We start from the raw sequence: 19,876 nt of genomic DNA, 5'->3' as shown, positions 1-19,876 counted from the left end.
AGCCATCTAAGACGCATCAATTGGTCCCAACCACCTGGAGTAAAGGAGAATGAAGAACACCAAAGACACAAGGGAAGTATTAGCCCAAGAGACAGAAAGGGCCACATAAACCAGAGACTTCATCAGCCTGAGACCAGAAGAACTACATGGTGCCCGCCTACCACCAATGACCGCCCTGACAGGGAACACAACAGAGAGTCCCAGATGGAGCAGAAGAAAGGTGGGGTGCAAAACTCAAATTCTAGTAAGAAGACCAGACTTAATGGTCTGACTGAGACTGGAGGAAACCCGGAAAGCATGGCCCTGGGATTCTCTATCAGCCCAGAACTGAAAGAATTTACAAGGCCAACTCTTCAGACAGGGATTGGACTGGACTGTGGGACATAAAGTGATACTCGTGAGGCGTGTGCCTCTTAGCTCAAGTAGATACAAAAGACTAAACAGGCAGCTTCTGTCCCGAGGTGAGATGAGAAGAGAGGGTGCAGGAGCTGGCTGAACGGACTCGGGAGATTCGGGGTGGAAAGGAGGAGTGTGCTGTCATAGTATGGGGAGAGCAATTAGAGTCACATAACAATGTATGTATAAATTTTTGTATGGGGGGAGAAAAAAAGACTGGCAAAATTTCTCTTAAAAATTCGCAAGTGTTTTGTTCTTGAGGTCAATACTGCTGCTGTAGCAATCTTTATTATTATTATTTTTAGTTTAAGTGTAACATCCATCCTATAAAGTGCACAAATCTTAATCGTACAGCTCAATTAATTTGTACAAACTGAGTACACCCCTATAACCAGTCCCAGATGAAAATACAGAATGTTACCAGCACCCCAAAAGCCTCCCGTTCACTTATTAACTCTGAAAGGTAACTGCTATTATAATTTCTATATAATTTGACTATGCAAAGGTATTCGACTGTGTGGATCATAACAAATTATGGATAATATTGCAAAGAATGGGAATCCAGAACACTTAACTGTGCTCATGTCATAGACTAAGAAGTAGGCGTTTGAACAGAACAAGGGGATACTGCGTGGTTTAAAACCAGGAAAGATATCTGTCAGGGTTGTATCCTTTCACCATACTTATTCAATCTGTATGCTGAGCAAATAATCTGAGAAGCTGGACTATATGAAGAAGAACGGGGCATCAGGATTGGAGAAAGACTCATTAACAACCTGCGATATGTAGATGACACAACCTTGCTTGCTGAAAGTGAAGAGGACTTGAAGCACTTAAGCTGATGAAGATCAAAGACCACAGCCTTCAGTGTGGATTTCATCTCAATATGAAGAAAACAAAAATCCTCACAATTGGACCAATAAGCAACATCATAATAAATGGAGAAAAGACTGAAGTTGTCCAGAATTTCATTTTACTTGGATCCACAATCAACTTCCATGGAAGCAGCAGTCAAGAAATCAAACGATGTATTGCATTGGGCAAATCTGCTGCCAAAGACCTCTTTAAAGTGTTAAAAAGCAAAGATGCCACTTTAAGGACTAAGGAGCGCCTGATGCAAGCCACGGTATTTTCAATTGCCTTATATGCATGTGAAAGCTGGACAATGAATAAGGAAGACCGAAGAATTGATGCCTTTGAATTGTGGCGTTCACGAAGAATATAGAATATACTATGGACTGCCAGAAGCACGAACATGTCTGTCTTGAAGACGTACAGTCAGAGTGCTTCTTGGAAGCGAGGATGGTGAGACAAAGTATGTGAGACATGTTAACAGGAGAGACGAGCCTCTGGAGAAAGATATCATCCTTGGTAAGGTAGAGGGTCTGTGAAAAAGAGGAAGACCCTCAATGAGATGGACTGACACAGTGGCTGTAACAATGGGCTCAAACATAGCAACGATTGTGAGGATGGTGCAGGACCAGGCAGTGTTTTGTTCTGTTGTACATAGGGTTGCTATGAGTTGGAGTCGACTCGACGGCACCTAACAACAATTATAATTTCTAAGGGACAAGAGCGGTTCGGTTGTAGAATTCTTGCCCTCCGTGTTGGAGACCAGGGTTCAATTCCTGGGCCAGTGTGCCTCCGACACAGCCACCACCCATCTGTCAGTGGAGGCTTGTGTGTTGCTAAGGATGAACTGGTTTTAGTGGCGCTTCCAGACTAAGACATACTAGGAAGAAAGGCCTGGTGATCTACTTCCAAAAATCAGCCAATGAAAACCCTATGTTTCAATCCACAACTGAACATGGGGATGATGCAGGACTAGGCAGCATTTAGTTCTATTGTGCATGGGGTTGCCATAAGCCCAGGGCTGACTCCATGGTTGCTAACAACAACATTATAATTTCTGTGACCCTACAGTAGTGTTGTCTGTTTCTGAACCAGATGAGATCATACAATATATATCCTTTTGTGTCTGGTTTCACGTGTTCAGCATCATATCTAGGAGATTCATCCATTCCCTGAGTATCCTGCTTTCCGATGCTCATATGACTGGACAGGCCTGTTCTTTCTGCCAGGACTTGGCATGCCCTACCCTGGCCCAGCCAGTCTGTGCAGGTCCTCCCAACTCGGATCAAACCTTGCTCCTTCGGGAAACCTTCCCTGATCAGCTCTGGTTTGCATCTCAGCTTCTCTACCTACCTGTGACTTTGGGCAAGTCTTGCTAACCTCTCCATGCCTCATTTTTCTTTTTTTGTTTATTGTTGTAGTTTAAGTGAAAGTTTACATTTCAGGTTAGTCTCTTATACAAAAATTTATACATAAATTGTTATGTGACCCTTATTGCTCTCCCCATACTGTGATAGCACAGTCCTCCTTTCCACCCCTGATGTCCCGTGTCCACTCAACCAGCTCCTAACCCTCTCTGCCTTCTCATCTCACCTCTGGACAGAAGCTGCCCCTCATTATTCTTGAAGATAACAGTTTCTATATTCTAGGGTTTCTGTGAATTTTAACTGAGATAATGCATATTAAATGCTTAGAACAGTACCTGGAGCATAGAAAGTACTTACTAAACGTTAGCTGTAACTATTGTGAACACTGCTTTCTTATTCACTCAGATCCTGGTACATTCCCTTGTCTTAGTGCTTATCACAACGCATGTTAATTATTATTTGTGAGAACTTAACTCCTTGAAAGTAGGGATTGTGTCTTCATTCACTGCATTTCTTCAATAGATATTTATCAAGTATGCACTGTTTTAGAACTGAAGGTACAGTGGTGAATGAAGCACTTGAATTTACTTTTTAATAATAAGAAAAGCAAATAGATGAAATCATTTAGGATGGTGTGAGGAGCAGGAAAAGGAACACCAAGTGCAAAGGCTCGGAGGTAGGCATAGTAAGCTGTGTGTCTGAGGAACAATAAAGAGGGCAGTGTGGCTGGAGCCCAGGGAGTGAGTACGTGGTCCAGATGAGGTTAAAGGGATGGACAAGGTTCAGCTAGTTGAGCTTACGGGTTTGGATTTCATTCCAAGGGCCAGGAGAAGCCACTGAAGGGCCTAAGCAGGGGGATATAGTTCATCTTTGCAACTGTAGTGTGTAGCCTGCAATAGGTGCCCACTAACTGTTGAATAAGGAGCCCTGGTGGCACAATGGTTAAGGGCTTGGCTGCTAATCAAAAGGTTGGCGATTCATACCTACCCAGCAGCTCCACGGGATGAAGACCGGGTGATCTGCTTCCATAAAGATTATAGCCAAGAAAACCTACTCTGTCACATGAGGTCTCTATGAGTCAGAATCAACTTGACAGGACTAACTACAACAACAACTGGTGTATATTGGTCAGAACATGCCCATGAGAAGGACAGCACACACTACAGGGGAAGTCAGCATGATGGGACTAAACCAAAGCTAAGAAGTTTCCTGAATAGAATCAAACACTTCAAGGGACAGAGTAGCAGGGGTGGGGGTCTAGGGATCATGCTTTCAGAGGACATCTAGGTCAACTGGCATAACAAAGCTTATTAAGAAGATGTTCTGCATCCTGCTTTGGTGAGTGGCATCCGGGGTCTTAAAAGCTAGCAAGCGGCCATCTAAGATGCATCAATTGGTCCCAACCACCCGGAGTAAAGGAGAATGAAGAACACCAAAGACATAAGGTAAGTATTAGCCCAAGAGACAGAAAGGGCCACATAAGCCAGAGACTTCATCAGCCTGAGACTAGAAGAACTAGATGGTGCCCGTCTACCACCAATGACCTCCCTGACAGGGAACACAACAGAGAGTCCTTGATGGAGCGGGGGAAGGGTGGGATGCAGAACTCAAATTCTAGTGAAAAGACCGGACTTAATGGTCTGACCGAGGCTAGAGGAACCCCAGAGAGCATGGCCCCTGGACTGTCTGTCAACCCAGAACTAAAACAATTTCCAAGGCCAACTATTCAGACAAAGATTGGACTGGACTGTGGGACATAAAATGATACTTGCGAAGAGTGTGCTTCTTAGCCCAAGTAGATACATGAGACTAAACGGGCAGCTTCTGTCCAGAGGTGAGATGAGAAGGCAGAGAGGGTTACGTGCTGGCTGAATGGACATGGGGAATCAGGAATGGAAAGGAGGAGTGTGCTGTCACAGTATAGGGAGAGCAACTAGGGTCACGTAACAATGTATGTATAAATTTTTGTATAAGAGACTAACTTGAATTGTAAACTTTCACTTAAACTACAACAATTAAAAAAAAAAAAGGACGTGCCCATGACCAACTGGCCCACACGGAAGATTCTGAGATCATTTTCAGGTTAAAATTTCACCATTGTACCATGTGCCTACAGGTTTTTACTAAATCCTACTGAATGGCGATGAGTTGTTATTTCTAGACTTTTCTCTCTCCTGCCTCATCCTCCCTGCTTCAGTGACCCAGATTATTGTCTTCTCTGGAGGTATGTAACACAGATGAAGGAGGCAGGCCTGGGCCAGTTAGAGAAAAGGCAAATAGGAAACAGGTTTGGTCAGTTCCTCTTCCTTCTCTTCCTCCAAGAACCACCAGGTCCCTGGACAATCTTAAGGATGTCCAGGAGGGGGGCTGAGCAGCAAGAGGGGCTGTGGATGAAGTAGCTCCCTCAGTCTGAGCCTTATGGAGTAGGTTACAGCTTCAGCAGCTGTCACCCCACATAGTGCAGCAGGCCAAGCTAGGATCCCATCAGAGTCCTAGGAACTAAGGCTGCTGGCCGTGACCAGCCAGAGGAGGGAAAGACCAGCCTGTATGTCAGGATGATGGGGTAATAGGAAGTTACACAATAAAGTCAACCTTTTAGTAACAACCAAACCAGTTACCCTTGAGTGGATTCTGACTCATGGCGACCCCAGGTGGGTCAGAGTAGAACTGTGCTCCATAGGGTTTTCAAGGGCTGACTTTCTAGAAGTAGATTGCCAGGGCTTTCTTCTGTGGGGCCTCTGAGTGGACTCAAACCCCCAACCTTGTGGTTAGCAGCTGAGTGCTTAACCGTTTGCACCACTACCCAGAGACTCCTTTAATAACAACATAGAGGCTTTATTTTTATTTTATTTTATTAGTTTTACAGACCTGAGTTTGTAGACTGAGATCTATCTCTGGACTTAAGACTGATATTACCATTGCAAATTGTTGTTAGTGGCTGTTGCATTGGCCCCCGACTCATGGTGACCCCATGCACAATGGGATTGGACTGTTGTGATCTATAGGTTTTCATTTTTCAGAAGTAAATCGCCAGCCTTTTCTTCCTAGTTCCTCTTAGTCTGGAAGCTCCATTGAAACTTGTTCAGCATCACAGCACATGCAAGCTTCCACTGACAGATGGGGGTGGGGTGGCTGCGCATAAGGTGCATTGGCTGGGAATTGAACCTATGTGTCCCACACAAAAGGTGAGAATTCTAACACTGAGCCACCAATGCCCCTATTTTATTACTTTTAACCTTCATTATTCTGAAATATTACACATGAGAAAAGTGCATAAAACAAATGTATGGCACAATGAATATAAAGTAAACATCTGTGTGCTCATCACCCAGGGCATGAGACAGAATATCGCCAACAGCGCGCCCCCAGGCTTCTACCCAGATATATCCTTTCCAGATCACAACTCTCTCTCACTCCTTGAGAGGCAGCTAAGGATCATTCTGGATAGTGATACGCGCTATGAAGGAAATAAAGTAGTGTGATGTGTAGTGGGCTGGGATGCTACTGAAGCTGGGCTAGGGGGAGTCTTCTTCAGGAGGGGTGATATTTGAGCAAAGACCTGCAGGGTAAGAGGGAGCCAGGCGAATTTTTATGATAATCACTTCCTCGCTTTTCTTTGCAGTTTTATCGTCTATGTATCACACAGAATGTCTTAAATTAGGATTTTCTCACGTAAATCTTAAGAGTGAAGACCACAGAGGAAAACCTCTTTAATGTAGATCCTGCTCTTCTTTACAAAGCCTGGCAAGCCCTGGGGAGATGGAGGTGGATTTGCGGTCTCTGGCGCTTGGCAGAGAATGCAGTTTGAGGCTTTGCTCATCCAGCCAGTGTTTAAGTGCTCGCTTTGTTCATGGCACCTGACCAGCACTGAGCCTGCCCCTGCGAGTTTCCAGTGGGGCAGACAAAGCATGGGTAAACATGATCCGGCTGAGGGCAGTGGTGGTGAAGGGTTGAATTCTCACTTTCCATGTGGGAAAGTGTTTGATTCCCGGCCAATGCACTTCATGTGCAGCCACCACCTGTCTGTCAGTGGAAGCTTGTGGGTTGCTGTGATGCTGAACAGGTTTTAGCAGAGCTTCCAGACTAAAACAGACTAGGAAGAAAGGCCTGGTGATATACTTCCAAAAATCAGCCAATGAAAACCCTGTGGGTCACAATGGTCTGATCTGCAACTGATCATGGGAATTGTGCATGACTGGGCAGTGTTTCGTTCCGTTGTGCGTGGGGTCACCCTGAGTCAGGTGGCCAACTCGATGGCAGCTAGCAATAACAACAAACCTGATCCAATAGGTTAAGGGCCTAAAGAAGGCTCAGGTAAGCGCTATGGCAGTTTAGAAGAGGCAGAGATCGCTTTTGGCAGAGCCAGCTTTGTGGAAAAGAGGTGGCATTACATTTATTCGTACATCAGACATTTTTCTTCTTCTTTTTTTTATTGTTGTGCTTTAAGTGAAAGTTTACAATTCAAGTTAGTCTCTCATGAAAAATTTATACATACATTGTTATGTGACCCTAGTTGCTCTCCCTATACTGTTACAGCATACTTCTCCTTTCCACCCTGAATCTCCCGAGTTCATTCAGCCAGCTCCTGGACCCTTTCTGTCTTCTCATCTTGCCTCTGGACAGGAGCTGCCCATTTAGTCTCATGTATCTACTTGGGCTAAGAAGTACACTCTTCGCGAGTATCATTTTATGTCCCATAGTCCAGTCTAATCTTTGTCTGAAGAGTTGGCCTCAGGAATGGTTTTAGTTTTGGGCTAACAGAGAGTTCGAAGGCCACGTCTTCCGGGGACCCTCCAGTCTCCATCTAACCATTAAGTCTGGTCTTTTTTCTAGAATTTGAGTTCTGTGCCCCACTTTTCTCCTGCTCTGTCAGGGGCTCTCTGTTGTGTTCCCTGTCAGGGTGATCACTGGTGGTAGCTGGGTACCATCTAGTTCTTCTGGTCTCAGGCTGATGAAGTCTTGGGTTTTGGCTTTGCCAAAAGCGATCTCTGCCTCTTCTAAACTGCCATAGCACTGATGAAGTCTTTCTGTCTCTTGGGCTAATACTTTCCTTGAGTCTTTGGTGTTCTTCATTCTCCGTTGCTCCAGGTGGGTTGGGACCAATTGATTCATCTTAGATGGCTGCTCACTAGCTTTTAAGACCCTAGATGCCACTCACCAAAGTAGGATGAAGAACATTTTCTTAATAAACTTTGTTATGCCAATTGACCTAGATCGTACATCAGACATTTTTGAGGGCTGGCAGTGTGCCAAGAAATTAGGTAAAGGGATCCAAAAATGAATAACATCCTTGCCTGTTTATGGCCTAGTGGTTTAGTTAGCACAAATACAAGTATCTGTGGTGCACCTGCTAACTGAAAGATAGGAGATTTGAGTCCATCCAGAGGCACCTCAAAGGAAAGGCCTAGTGATTTACTTTAGAAAAACCAGCTATTAAAAACCCTATGGAGCACAGTTCTAGTCTGATGCACATGGGGTCACCATGGGTTGGAATCGACTCAATGGCAATTGGTATGCTTTAGATATAAAGTCTTTAGGAATGACTGGTTGTCTGAGGTTGTCAGGGAAGGCTTCAGAGCCAAGGTCTAGGCGAGTCCTTGAAAGAGAGAAGTTTGGCAGACAGAGAAGGGAACGACTGAATATGCAAAGGCACAGAAGTGAAGGGACACAGCCCATTTAAGATAAGAGCAAGATCAGTGTTGGCAGAAGGTACACTTCATAGTGGGAAGGAAAGTGGGAGTTGACAGATAGGATGGATGAGTGGGAAAGTTGTTCTAGGCTAGGGGAACAGCATGAACATGGTCACAGAGGTGAGAAATCATGGTACCTGTATGTATAATACTAAAGTAATTCAGTCTAGCTGCAGCTTAGTGTGTGATGGAATGGAAAGGGGAACAAGGTGGGAAAAATAATTTGGTGCCAGATTATGGGAGATCCAGAATGCCTGGCAAAGGACTTTGAATTTTATTTTATTTTGAAGACAAAAGGGAAGACATTGAGGGTTTTTGGGCTGAGATCAGGGAAGATGAATTCTGCTCTGTGTAAAATGGATTAAAATAGAAATTATTAAAGGAAGCCTCTAGAAATGGGATATTAATTTTGTGAGTATGGGGTATATACCCCTTTTTTATGATGCAGAAAAGTTTGGGAATCCCTGGATATAGGAGGGTACAGACGCCACGAGCAGATATAGGGACTGCAGAACCTGGAGGAGGTGGGAGCTAGAAGATGATTTCACGGGTGCTAGTGGGACTTCCAGAGCCCTGGTGGTGCTGTGGTTAAACAGCTTGGCTGCTAACCAAAAGGTTGGCAGTTCAAATACACTAACAGCTCCTTGGAAACCTTATGGGGCAGTTCTGCCCTGTCCTATAGGGTTGCTATGAGTTGGAATCAACTCGGTGGTAATGGGTTTTGGGTTGGTGGGTGTCATGGTTTTAATTATGTCCCCCCAAAAATGTGTGTATCAATTTGGCTGGGCCATGATTCCCAGAATTGTGTGGTTGGCCTCCATTTTGTGACTGTAATTTTATGTTAAAGAGGATTAGGGTGGGATTGTAACACAACCTTTACCCAGGTCACATCCCTGATCCAGTGTAAAGGGAGTTTCCCTGGGGTGTGGCCTGTACCACCTTTTATCTCTCGAGAGATAAAAAGAAAGGGAAGCAAGCAGAGAATTGGGGATCTTATATCACCAAGAAAGCAGTACCGAGAGCAGAGCGCGTCATTTGGACCTGAGGTTCCTGCACTGACATGCTCCCAGACCAAGGGAAGACTGATGCATCACAAAGACCTTTCTCCAGAGCTGACAGAGAGAGAAAGCCTTCTCCTGGAGCTGATGCCTTGAATTTGGACTTGTAGCCTACTTGACTGTAAGAGAATAAACTTCTCTTTGTTAAAACCATCCACTTGTGGTACTTCTGTTAGAGCAGTATTAGACGACTAAGACAGTGGGACTTCTAGGTAGCTGGAAATTTGGAGATGAGGGTGGGAATAGGGGTTGGAGGAGGTGGAGATTTGGGAGACATCTACATAGAGGGTGGCAACAAGTACCACACAGGGGCAGACATGGGTGCCAGAGGTGGCAGAGTGAGTCATCAGGATTCTTGCAGTTGCAAGTGACAGAAACCTACTCATCCCAGCTTAAGCAATAGAATTTGCTGGCTCACATGATTGAAACAAGGCTGAGTCGAGGGACTCAAACGCCACTGGGACTTGGTTTCACTGTCTCTATCGGGCAACTCTGTTTTTCCCTCTTTGTCTTGGTCTTATTCTCCTGCAGTCTCTCTCCTTGCAGTGGGAAGATGGCTGCCACCGGTACCACGATTACATCCTGCCCTCAGCAAATATACTCATTCAATGTGAAGGTTCTGACCAACGTCCCAGAATTGAATCTCATTGGTTCTCATTAGGTCACATGTCCATTGATGAAGTGCTGTGGCAAGAGGACTCTCTATAATGCTCTGATTGGCTAAACCTGGGTCACATGTCAATCTCTTCAACTGGAGGTAAAGCCATCTCCTCTCTAGTCACATGAATTGGGAGTTGGGGAAGCGGCTTCTCCAGGAGAAATGGAAGTGTTGTTACCAGAAGAAGGAGGAATTAACAGTGGGCTAGCAACCACAGAGTGGGGCAGGGAGGACTGGAGACTCACAGGCTGCCTCTTCTGTTAATATGAGGCAGCTGTAGCCAGTGGGGCAGTGAGGAAGGGGTGCTAGGAAGCTGGGCCAGTAGCAGAGAATGAGGTTGAATGGAGTCAAGTTGTGACGCCACTGCCAATTGGGGCTGTGAAAAGGTCTGGGAGGGCCCTTCTGACAAAAATCTGACAACGTAATAGACAAAGTGCTAAGTGAGTCTTTGTCCTCAGAATGAAGGCAGGAAAAGTTCAGCGGTTGGGTGACACCCCATCAAGATATTGCTGCTATGGAAAGGGCAGACATTGTCTGGGGACATTCACGGGATTGTGAGATGGGGTGAAGGAAAGGTCATTGCAAACTGGCTTTGCAGAGGGAGAAAAACGCACAACCAGTTTTCAAGTTTTAGAAATCAAACTAGTGCATTTTTACAACAATCAATTATTTACAAATTTTCAAAAAAATTTAAAATAGCCAAAAGCAACCTAAATCTTCAACAATAGGTGAATGGATAAATACCCATATAGTAGAACACCAAAAAACCCCAAACCCGTTGTTGTTGAGTCGATTACTACTCATAGCGACCCCACAGGCCAGGGAAGAACTGCCTCATAGGGTTTCCAAGGAGCAGCTGGTGGATTCGAACTGCCAACCTTTTGGTTAGCAAAAATGCTGCTTTATTTGACATAGAAAGACGTTTATAACATTTTGAGAGAGAAAAGCATGTCATAATCTTATTTTGGTAAAAATAAATGTATATATAAACCAAAACCAAAGCAAACCCATAGCTGTTGAGTTGATTCCAACTCATAGCGACCGTATAGGACCTAGCAGACCTGCTCCACAGGGCTTCCAAGGCTGTAATCTTTATGGAAGTGGGTTGCCACATCTTTCTCCTGCAGAGTGGCTGGTGGTTTCGAACCGCTGACTTTTTGGTTAGCAGTTGAGGGCTTAACCACTCTGTCACTAGGGTTCCTTAAATGTATATATACATATAAAAAAGTCTGAAAAAGTACTCACCAAAAATGTTAATAGCTGGTATCCTTGTGGGTAGGACTACAACTGAAGTTTATCTTCTGATTTCCCTATAATAAACCTACTGGGCAGTAGGACAGTGTAGTGGTCAAACTAGAACCAGCCTCCTGGGTCCAAAAGCCTAGGTCCAAGCCCCTGCTCTGCCACTGCCTGGTTGGGTGACTTTTGGTAAATTTCTTAACACCTCTGAGTTTCAGTTCACTCATTCGTAAAATGGGGATAACAGTTCTTACTTCATAGGGTTGTTCTGAGAATTAAATTAGTTACTACTACATGCAAAGTTATTAGCATCATGCTTATAGTATACACTGAAAAATGTGGTTATTTTTTGTGGAATTAATAAGTTCAAGAGAAAATATGATGATTAAATGAAATATATTGGAATATTATCTTTCTTGACGAAATAACTGTGGTGGTAAGCAATATATTAACTATTATTAGGATAAACTATTTTTCTCTGAACATTGGGAAACATCTGAGAATACGACAGAGAAGGTTCCTATTCTCCCGGAGCCTGCAAGCTAGCAGCGTGCTGGGAGGATAGGATGATCAGAGAAGGCGGGGACATTTGAGGGCTGAAAGTCAACCAACAGTTAAGTGCAGGGCCCTACGGTGGGGAGGAAGATTCTGAAACAAAAGACCTTTGTGGCTGAAGCGACGGACAGTGGGGTGTAGGAGCTCTCACGCCACAGCGGACTGAATACAGACCTGGGGAGTCAGGAGGCCACCCACTTGCTGTGTACACTCGGGCAAGTCACTGCCCGTCTCTGAGAAGCCTCCGTCTTCTCTGCAAAATAGGGACGATAATACTTTGCTTCCAGGGTTGCAAGGATCAAAAGAAATGTCACTGGAGTGCTTTGCAAACTATTGTTTCTAGTCTTATGACAACTACAATCATCGGGAAAAGAGGTACAGAGCGGAACACTGAACACTGGCGCCACTCCGGCCTTGCGCGTGCGCGCTGGTCGAGCGCAGCCGAGACGTGGGAGGAATTTAGGCTCCGCCTCGAACCGTCCCAGCCTCTTCTTCCCCTCTCCGTCCCTCCTACTTCCGCGGGCACCCAACCGTGCGTCGCCTGCGTGCTGACGTCAAGTGCGTGCCCCTGTCCGGCAGTCGAGGAGACCCCGCGCAGTGCTGCCAACGCCCGGGCGGAGAAGCTGAGGTGAGTGCGGGGCCTGAGGTTCCCCGAGGAACCGACTACCCCATCGTCCCGTCCCCACCGTGTCGCCCCTAGCCTTTCCTCGTCTTCGGGGACACCCGGTCCCCGGGATTCTGCGAGGCCTGGGAGCGCAGAACGCGGCGGGGGTGGGGGTGGGGTGCCCGGTTCGTGCTGTGCTCTCCAGGCGAGCGCGGGTCCCGGTTCTGTAGAGAAACGAAGGGGAGGGAGTCGCGGCGGGGAAGGCGGGGTGCACGCCCGCTGCGAGGTGCCGGGCTGGGGCTCGGGGTGCCGGCCTGAGGGCGCGGGCGGGGCCGGGCTGTCACCGGGCAGCGGCGGAAGGAAGGGGTCACACCCATCCCAGCCGCCCGGGCTCCCCTCCCCCTCCGGCCGGGCCCCGTGGGCACCCAAAGGCGGGCGGCCGGACTGGGGTGCTTTGGGCCCTGGGCCGCGAAGCCTCTCGCGGGCGCCCGAGGTGGAGGAGGTGTTGGTCCTCGGGACTCGAAGGCTGGTTGCTGCCCACCGCGCTTCGCCTTCGACTTCCTGCTTTGCCGGGCGCCGCCGCGGACATTTTGCGGCGGGCGGGGGGAGGGGAGCGGCATTGCAACTGCGGCGGGGAAGTGGCGGCTGGGGAGGGGGCAGCTTGCTGACTGCCCTTGGCTGTTCCTTCGACGCTCTTCCCGCCCCTGCCTCCCAGCTCGGCAGTTCATTTGAGCAGGGTAGGTTTGGTCTCCCTTTCTCCAGTGTCCTTTATCCTGCCTTAGGTTGAGTTCCTAATATTTCTGTTTGCTTCTCCTACATCTGACACTCTCCCTGCTTATTCAGCTGAAGCTTTGAAGCTTCCCCTTCAGGGAGTTACCTAACCCCCTCCCGAAACTGTCGTTCGGCCCCTTGCTTAATTCCTCTTACTAAGGGGAAATTTTCTTTGTTCGTTTGTTTTTTTCCTTCCGTTTAAATCCTAGAGAAATGCAGTGTGGAAGATTACGTCATCGCAGTATAAGGGGTGAGAGTTTTAACTCCTACAAGTCAGGGACTCACCAGATTAAGACAGCGTTTTGCAGTTTTAGTGGGTCATCCAGAGACTTATCCTGCCCGCTTCCCAGCGCATCATGTTCAGAGATGATTTTTTTGAAATCCTGTTAACTCGGGTTCATGGTCACCTCAGATGCATCTAAAGGAAGATTTAAAATCTCAAGATTAGGTTGTGACAGAAAATAAAGCATAAGACAACACCTTCTGTAGCCGCTTGCGTAGGATATAACTTTAAAGTTCTCCCTTGACTGTACTTGAATGAAGCCAGTTTATTTGTGGGTGCATTTTTTTGGCCCCAAAATGACTTTCCCGGATTAATTGACTTATCCCATATACTTGTTTGATGCAAGATACCTACCGAGATTGCCTCACTTGCTCTTTTTGTGGCCAGGGTGTGGGGGTGAGAGGATCAGTTTTGCTTCCTAGGCACTTTAGTTTTTTAATTAAAAACTAGTTTTGAATTTTTAACAAAAAAAAGTAAATGACTGACACTTTTTTTTTCCCAATTTTTGTTCCCAAGAATGTGAGGTAGTCTAAATTTTATATCCTCGTTCGGAGTGCAGTAGCACAGAAAAGTGTTAGCATTGTAAAGCAAATGAGATCCAGTTGTGTAATGCATTGTTATAAGGGTAGTTCATGTTGGAACAAGTACATTTCTATTGTTTCTCATTTGTATAGAGAGAACAGATTGCTTGTTAAACACTTTAAAGAAGTGGTAGATTTAAATGAGCTTTCTGTAGTGTGGATGTTGCAGATAGGCATAGCGGGATGAATCTTCTGAAATACATTTGTTTGCCTTAAAGTGGTATCTTGTTTCAGGAGTATAAAAGTGAAACCCTTGTCTGCTGCCTTATTTCTTGAGTCCTCTATTTTTAAGAAGTCTCTATATGTGTCAGTTCACATCTTTTTAAAAATATAGCAGAGTAGTTTGAATTTACAATTTTTAGACTGAGACCAGATAATTAACAGAGTATTGAAAATGAGCTCTTCAGTAATTTCTTTAAACATCCTCTGTTTACTCTTAAAAAGTTTTCATGTAATAACCAACACCTGTGCTCAGTGAAACTTTTTTTTGGAATCGAAGGTAGGAATACAGTTAGTTAGGGGGCTTAAATCAGATATCAGTGAGATTCTTAAAGCCTACTGAGACCAAATCTTTTTTTTTGTAGTTTCAGAATTTGTTTTCCTTTGTTAGGATGCTTTTCTACTTGCACTTTTATGGACTATTGGAAAAGCATTTCTTGTTTATTTTTAAAATAGTTACACCAATAAAATGTTTTGATCCAAGAGATGTCAGATTTGGAAAACTTAAAATTTACTGTGCCTGTCTGGGAAGTAGTATTGATAGGCATTCTTGAAAGTAAAAGTCAAGTTATTCTTTTACTTATGGGTACATTTCTAAATGCATTTCTTTATTGTTTTAATGTCTTTTTTTTGAGAGCGATGAAGAGCATCTAATGAGAGCTATAGGCTACAGGGCTTTTCGGGGAGCAGGGAGTAATGTGTTATTTCCCATATATGGCTCTGTGTATCCTCCTTATTTGTAAAGGGCTCCATTCTAGGCTTTTACGATAATTCTTTATTCAGTTTTCCCTTCTAAATGTATTTGTTGTCAGTCTCTCCCACTAACATGTAAGTTCTATGAGGGCAGGACTTTGGCCTGGTATGGTCACTCCTGTAGCCCTAGCACCTAGAATAGAGCCAAACACAAAGTAAGTCTCAAGAAATATTTGTCAAACGGATGAATTTGATATTGTCTGAGGGTTAACATTTTTTCTTTCTGCATATTCCATAAGCCTTTGCACTGTGTCTCTCAGGACTACTTTTGTGCTTGGTCAGCTTGAAATTACTAGCCTACCCTTGCTTGACTTTATCCATCTGCAGCTTCATTATGTGGACAATTTACCATCGCTTAGAATATATTTTCTGATGACTGGTTCCCTTATTCTCCTAAAAATTACTCAGATTTAGTGTTTGTTTCCTTATCTTCCTCTATTTCTTTGTTTGCTAATAACAGTTTATTTTCTGCCGCTTATTTCCCTCTAACCTGTTGCCGTCGAGTCGATTCTGACTCATAAATCGACCCTGTAGGACAAGGTAGAACTGCCCCATAGGGTTTTAAAGGAGCGGCTGGTGGGTTTGAACTGCTGACCTTTTAACCACTGTGCCACCAGGGCTTCTATTCCCCTCAACAGTATCAAATTCCTAATCATGTTGTGCTTTGTCCTTTACTGGTTTCTACTTTTAGTTACTCATCCCTTCAGTCCAAAATATTTTTGCTAAAAGTAATTTTCACTGCTTGTTATTTCAGCTATGTCTGCCAATGCTGCTATTGTAAGTCCTGGGTGTCAAAACTCTTTCTTCACCTGTCACCCCTGGGACATTGGTTCTCAAATGATTTATTCCATGAGATGAAAACCAGGTGTGTTGCCACCAAAATGGTATCCCTCCTTTCAGTTTTAGAAAAATATTTTTTTTTCCCTCAAATACTTGGCATTAGCTATTATGCTGAAGTCCAGAACAGTTTTTAGTATAGCCAAAAATTACATACTGCGAAGTCATGGTATTCACCAAGCAGTAAAGTTTCTAGGTGCTCTGTTACCTGAAGAGAACCTCTGACTTAGGCTGTGTTGCTCTATGTTCTTCACTTTAATACTTGCATTCTCTTCTTCAAAGTAAGCTGTTTATCTCCACTTGCTGGTTTTAATTCTTCCGCTATGTGTTCTTGAGAGATGTACTGCTAGTATAGTGGTTAAAAGTGTAGAGTGTAGAACCAGATTGCCTGAGTTCAAATCCTGGCTCTGCCATTTATCATCTGTATGATCTTGGGCAGTTTAAGTATGTCTCTGTGACTTAGGTTTCCTTTTTGTAAAATAGGAATAGCAATAGTCCCTACCTCATAGTATTGTTATGAGGATTAAATCAGTTAATATATGTGAAGTGCTGTATAGGTGTTTGCTCTTGTTACTATTACAACCTCCCTTACACTTTTGAGACACTGTCAGTGTTTCTCCCAAACATCAAGATTTTAATAACCCATCATCCCCCAGACTAATCTCATTATAAAACCATAAACATTAAATGAAGTGTGGGTTGTTACTTCCTTTAAGTTTTTATCCATTCTTTTTACCAGTAAGGAGCCCTGGTGGCGAGGTGGTTAAAGCCTTGACTGCTAACTGAAAGGTTGGCAGTTCCTACCCACCAGCCTCTCCACGGGAGAAAGATGTGGCAGTCTGTTTCTGTAAAAGGTGTATAGGCTTGGAAACCCTATGGGACAATTCTGCTCTGTCCTAAAGGGTCGCTGTGAGTTGGAATTGACTCAGTGGCAAACAGCATTTTTACCAGTGTCATAGAAGGCATTAAATATGCAGTGTGTGGTTGATGGACTAGCAGCATAAGCATCACCTGGGAGCTCATTAGAAATCTTAGGCCCCATCCAAGGCCTGCTGAATCAGAATTTGCATTTTTACAAGATCTCCACTTAATTTTTATGCACATTAAAGTTTGAAGCACTCCCTTTAGGGCTGCTAGACTAATGTGTTAATGAATTTTATTAACAACATAGAGTGCTTTTATTTATAAAATTTTATTGTGGTAAAAAAATATATGTAACAAAACACTTAACATTTTAACCATTTTTAAGTATACAATTCAGTGACATTAAATACATAACCCATGTTGTTTGAGTGCTTTATTCTATATTTATTTTTTTCCCTTGCTTAAGTATAACCTAGTTCTAGTCTGTGTACCAGAACTTACTGCAAGGATAATAATCTGTAAATGAAATGAATCTCAAGCCTATTTGGCTTTTAAAGGAATTAGTTAATAGTTTTTCTTGCCTACTGTGTAGAATTGCCATGTCTGTGCTCATTATCAGCAGCCAATGTGTTGTTTAAAGTTATTAAAGCTGCCACTGTCCATTAATCTTAAGTTCTAGTTCAGTATATGAATTACATGTTTGAATTTAAATGGCTTTTTATTGAAAACAAATTGTTATAAAGTGTATGTTCATGATAATTCACATAATTATTGAACTTGAAAACTTAGATGAAATAAAAAATTGGCATTTAGCTGGTCAAATGTAAAAATGTTTTCTTCTTTCTTTGCTAAAACAATGTCTCCAATCTCAAGGAAAAATGTTAATAACTAAAATCTAGCCTCATTTAGCTGCCATCCTGAAAAAAAAAATTACTGTTTTTCAAAGACTGGATTGAATTTGGGGACATTGTTAGTTCAGTAAAAGACCTGGTGGCGCAGTGGGTAAAGTGCTCGGCTGCAAACCAAAACGTTGGCGGTTCAAACCCACCAGCTGCTCAGTGGGAGAAAGATGTGACAGTTTGCTTCTGTGGAGATTTACAGTCTTGGAAACCCTATGGGGCAGTTCTGCTCTGTCCTGTAGGGTCACTATGAGTTGAGATAGATTTGACGGTGGTGAGTTTGGTTTAGATTGAATTTGGGGGCATTGCTAGTTCAGTAAAAGGAGCCCTTGTGGTGCAGTGGTTAAAGTGCTTGGCTGCTAACTAAAAGGTTGGTGTTTGAACCCACCAGCTGCTCTGTGGGAGAAAGACACGGCAGTCTGCTTTTGTAGAGATTTACACAGTCTGTGAAACCCTATGGAGCAGTTCTACTCTGTCCTGTCAGGTCACTATGAATCAGAATCGACTCAACAGCAGTGGGTTTGATTTCTGTTTTTTGGTAGTTCATTGGTAGAATTCTCGCCTTCCATGCAGGAGGCCCAGGTTCAGTTCCCTGTCAGTGCACTTTATGCACAGCCACCACTCATCTGTCACTGGAGGCCTGTATGTTGCTATGATGCTGAACAGGTTTCAGCAGAACTTCCAGACTAAGAAGGACTAGAAAGAAAGGTGGTCTGATCTGGAACTGATCATGGGGATGGTGCAGGAACAGGCAGCATTTAGTACTGTCGTGCATGGGGTCGCTGTGGGTTGGGAGCTGAATCGACAGCAGCTAACAACAACAAGATTAAATTTATTTCTCTAATACTTCTACTTTTTCATTTTTCTTAAACTATTTGGTATAGGTGAAAGTGGCGTAAATGGGTAAGTGCTCAGCTGCTAACCGAAAGGTTGGTAATTTGAACTCATCCAGTGGCTCTGCAGGAGAAAGACCTGGCAGTCTGCTTCTGTAAAGATTACAGTCAAGAAAACCCTATGCAGCCGTTCTGCTCTGTCACGTGGGATTACTAGGTTGGAATTGACTCGATATCACCGAACAACAACAATATCTCTTTTCAGTATATACTCTAGAGAAGTACTTTCTTACCTTTTTCAAATCAAGGCAGACGTAGAAATATTTGTGTGCTGCACTGGCATAAATCGATGATGTTGCTTTGGCTAGCTGTAGGTGCTCCAGACCCCAGATGCCGGGAGGACTGGGGGAACAATGTGTCAGGCATAACCGTGTCCCATTCTCTGTGTCCCAAGTGGCAATATGAAGTCATAGCCATCCTCTCAGTTAAAAACATTATCCTGTTACTTTGTGGAAAGAGAAGGGCTTGCTTGAGAGCATCAAATGAGGAGCAGTGAAACCAGAGGGAGAGATAGAAGTGGAATAAAAGTTACTGTATTAATGTTAAGGAGCATGAGAAAAGAGGATAATTTCATAGAAGAAAGCAAATGCAAGATTTTAGCTACACACCATTTGCTTGGTTGGTAGGCAATTCAGGAAGAGGTATTTGTTTTTTGTTTGTTTTAAAATCTGATTAAAAGCAGGTAAAGAGTGGGAGGTTAAAGAACAATTTCTTAACAGGTAAAGAATTAATGCAGTTATGGTTTCAGGGATTTTCATTATAAGACAACTTCACTATTAAAAAAAACCAAAAAACCAGTTGCCACTAAGTCAGTTCCGACACATGAAGACCCCATGTGTTTCAGAGTAGAACTACACTCCATAGGTTTTTCAGTGGCTGTGATCTTTTGGAAGTAGATCACCAGGCCTTTCTTTGGAGGCACCTCTGGGTGGATGCGAACTGCCAGCCTTTGAGTTAGTAGCTGAATGCTTAACGGTTTGAGCCACCCAGGGACTCTTTAACTTCATTATAAACCAGAAACCAAACCCATTGCCATAGAGTTGATTTCAACTCATGGTGGCCTCATGTGCTTTGGAGTAGAACTGCGCTTCATAGGGTTTGCAATGGCTGTAATCTTATGGAAGTAGATCCCCAGGCTTTCTTTCCCAGCGCTGCTGGGTGGATTTGAATCACCAACTTTTTGGTTATTAGCTAAGTGCAAACTATTTGGGCCACCCTGGGACCTAAAACTTCACTATAGCTACTGTAATTTGTTTCACTGGCTGTCATGGTTTGAATTATGTCCCCCAAAAAACGTGTGTATCAATTTGGCTAGGCCATGATTCCTGGTACTGTGTGATTTTCCTCTATGTTGTAA

At 44.0% G+C, this 19,876-nt stretch overlaps 1 protein-coding gene across 2 annotated transcripts in view; it reads left to right on the top strand.

Moving 5' to 3' along the window:
- Positions 1-12,332: 12,332 nt before the first annotated feature.
- Positions 12,333-19,876, top strand: part of CDC42 (cell division cycle 42) — a 53,434-nt gene continuing 45,890 nt past the window's right edge. For both annotated transcript variants that reach the window (XM_004377149.2, XM_004377150.2), the window contains exon 1: positions 12,333-12,443. The gene's annotated coding sequence lies outside the window, so the exon portion shown is untranslated. The remainder of the gene's footprint in view (positions 12,444-19,876) is intronic.

Source organism: Trichechus manatus, unplaced genomic scaffold (genome assembly GCF_000243295.1).
Source record: "Trichechus manatus latirostris isolate Lorelei unplaced genomic scaffold, TriManLat1.0 scaffold00048, whole genome shotgun sequence".
Lineage (NCBI taxonomy): Eukaryota > Metazoa > Chordata > Mammalia > Sirenia > Trichechidae > Trichechus > Trichechus manatus.
The sequence above is the reverse complement of the archived record's forward strand: the minus strand, read 5'-3'. Positions and strand labels throughout refer to the sequence as shown.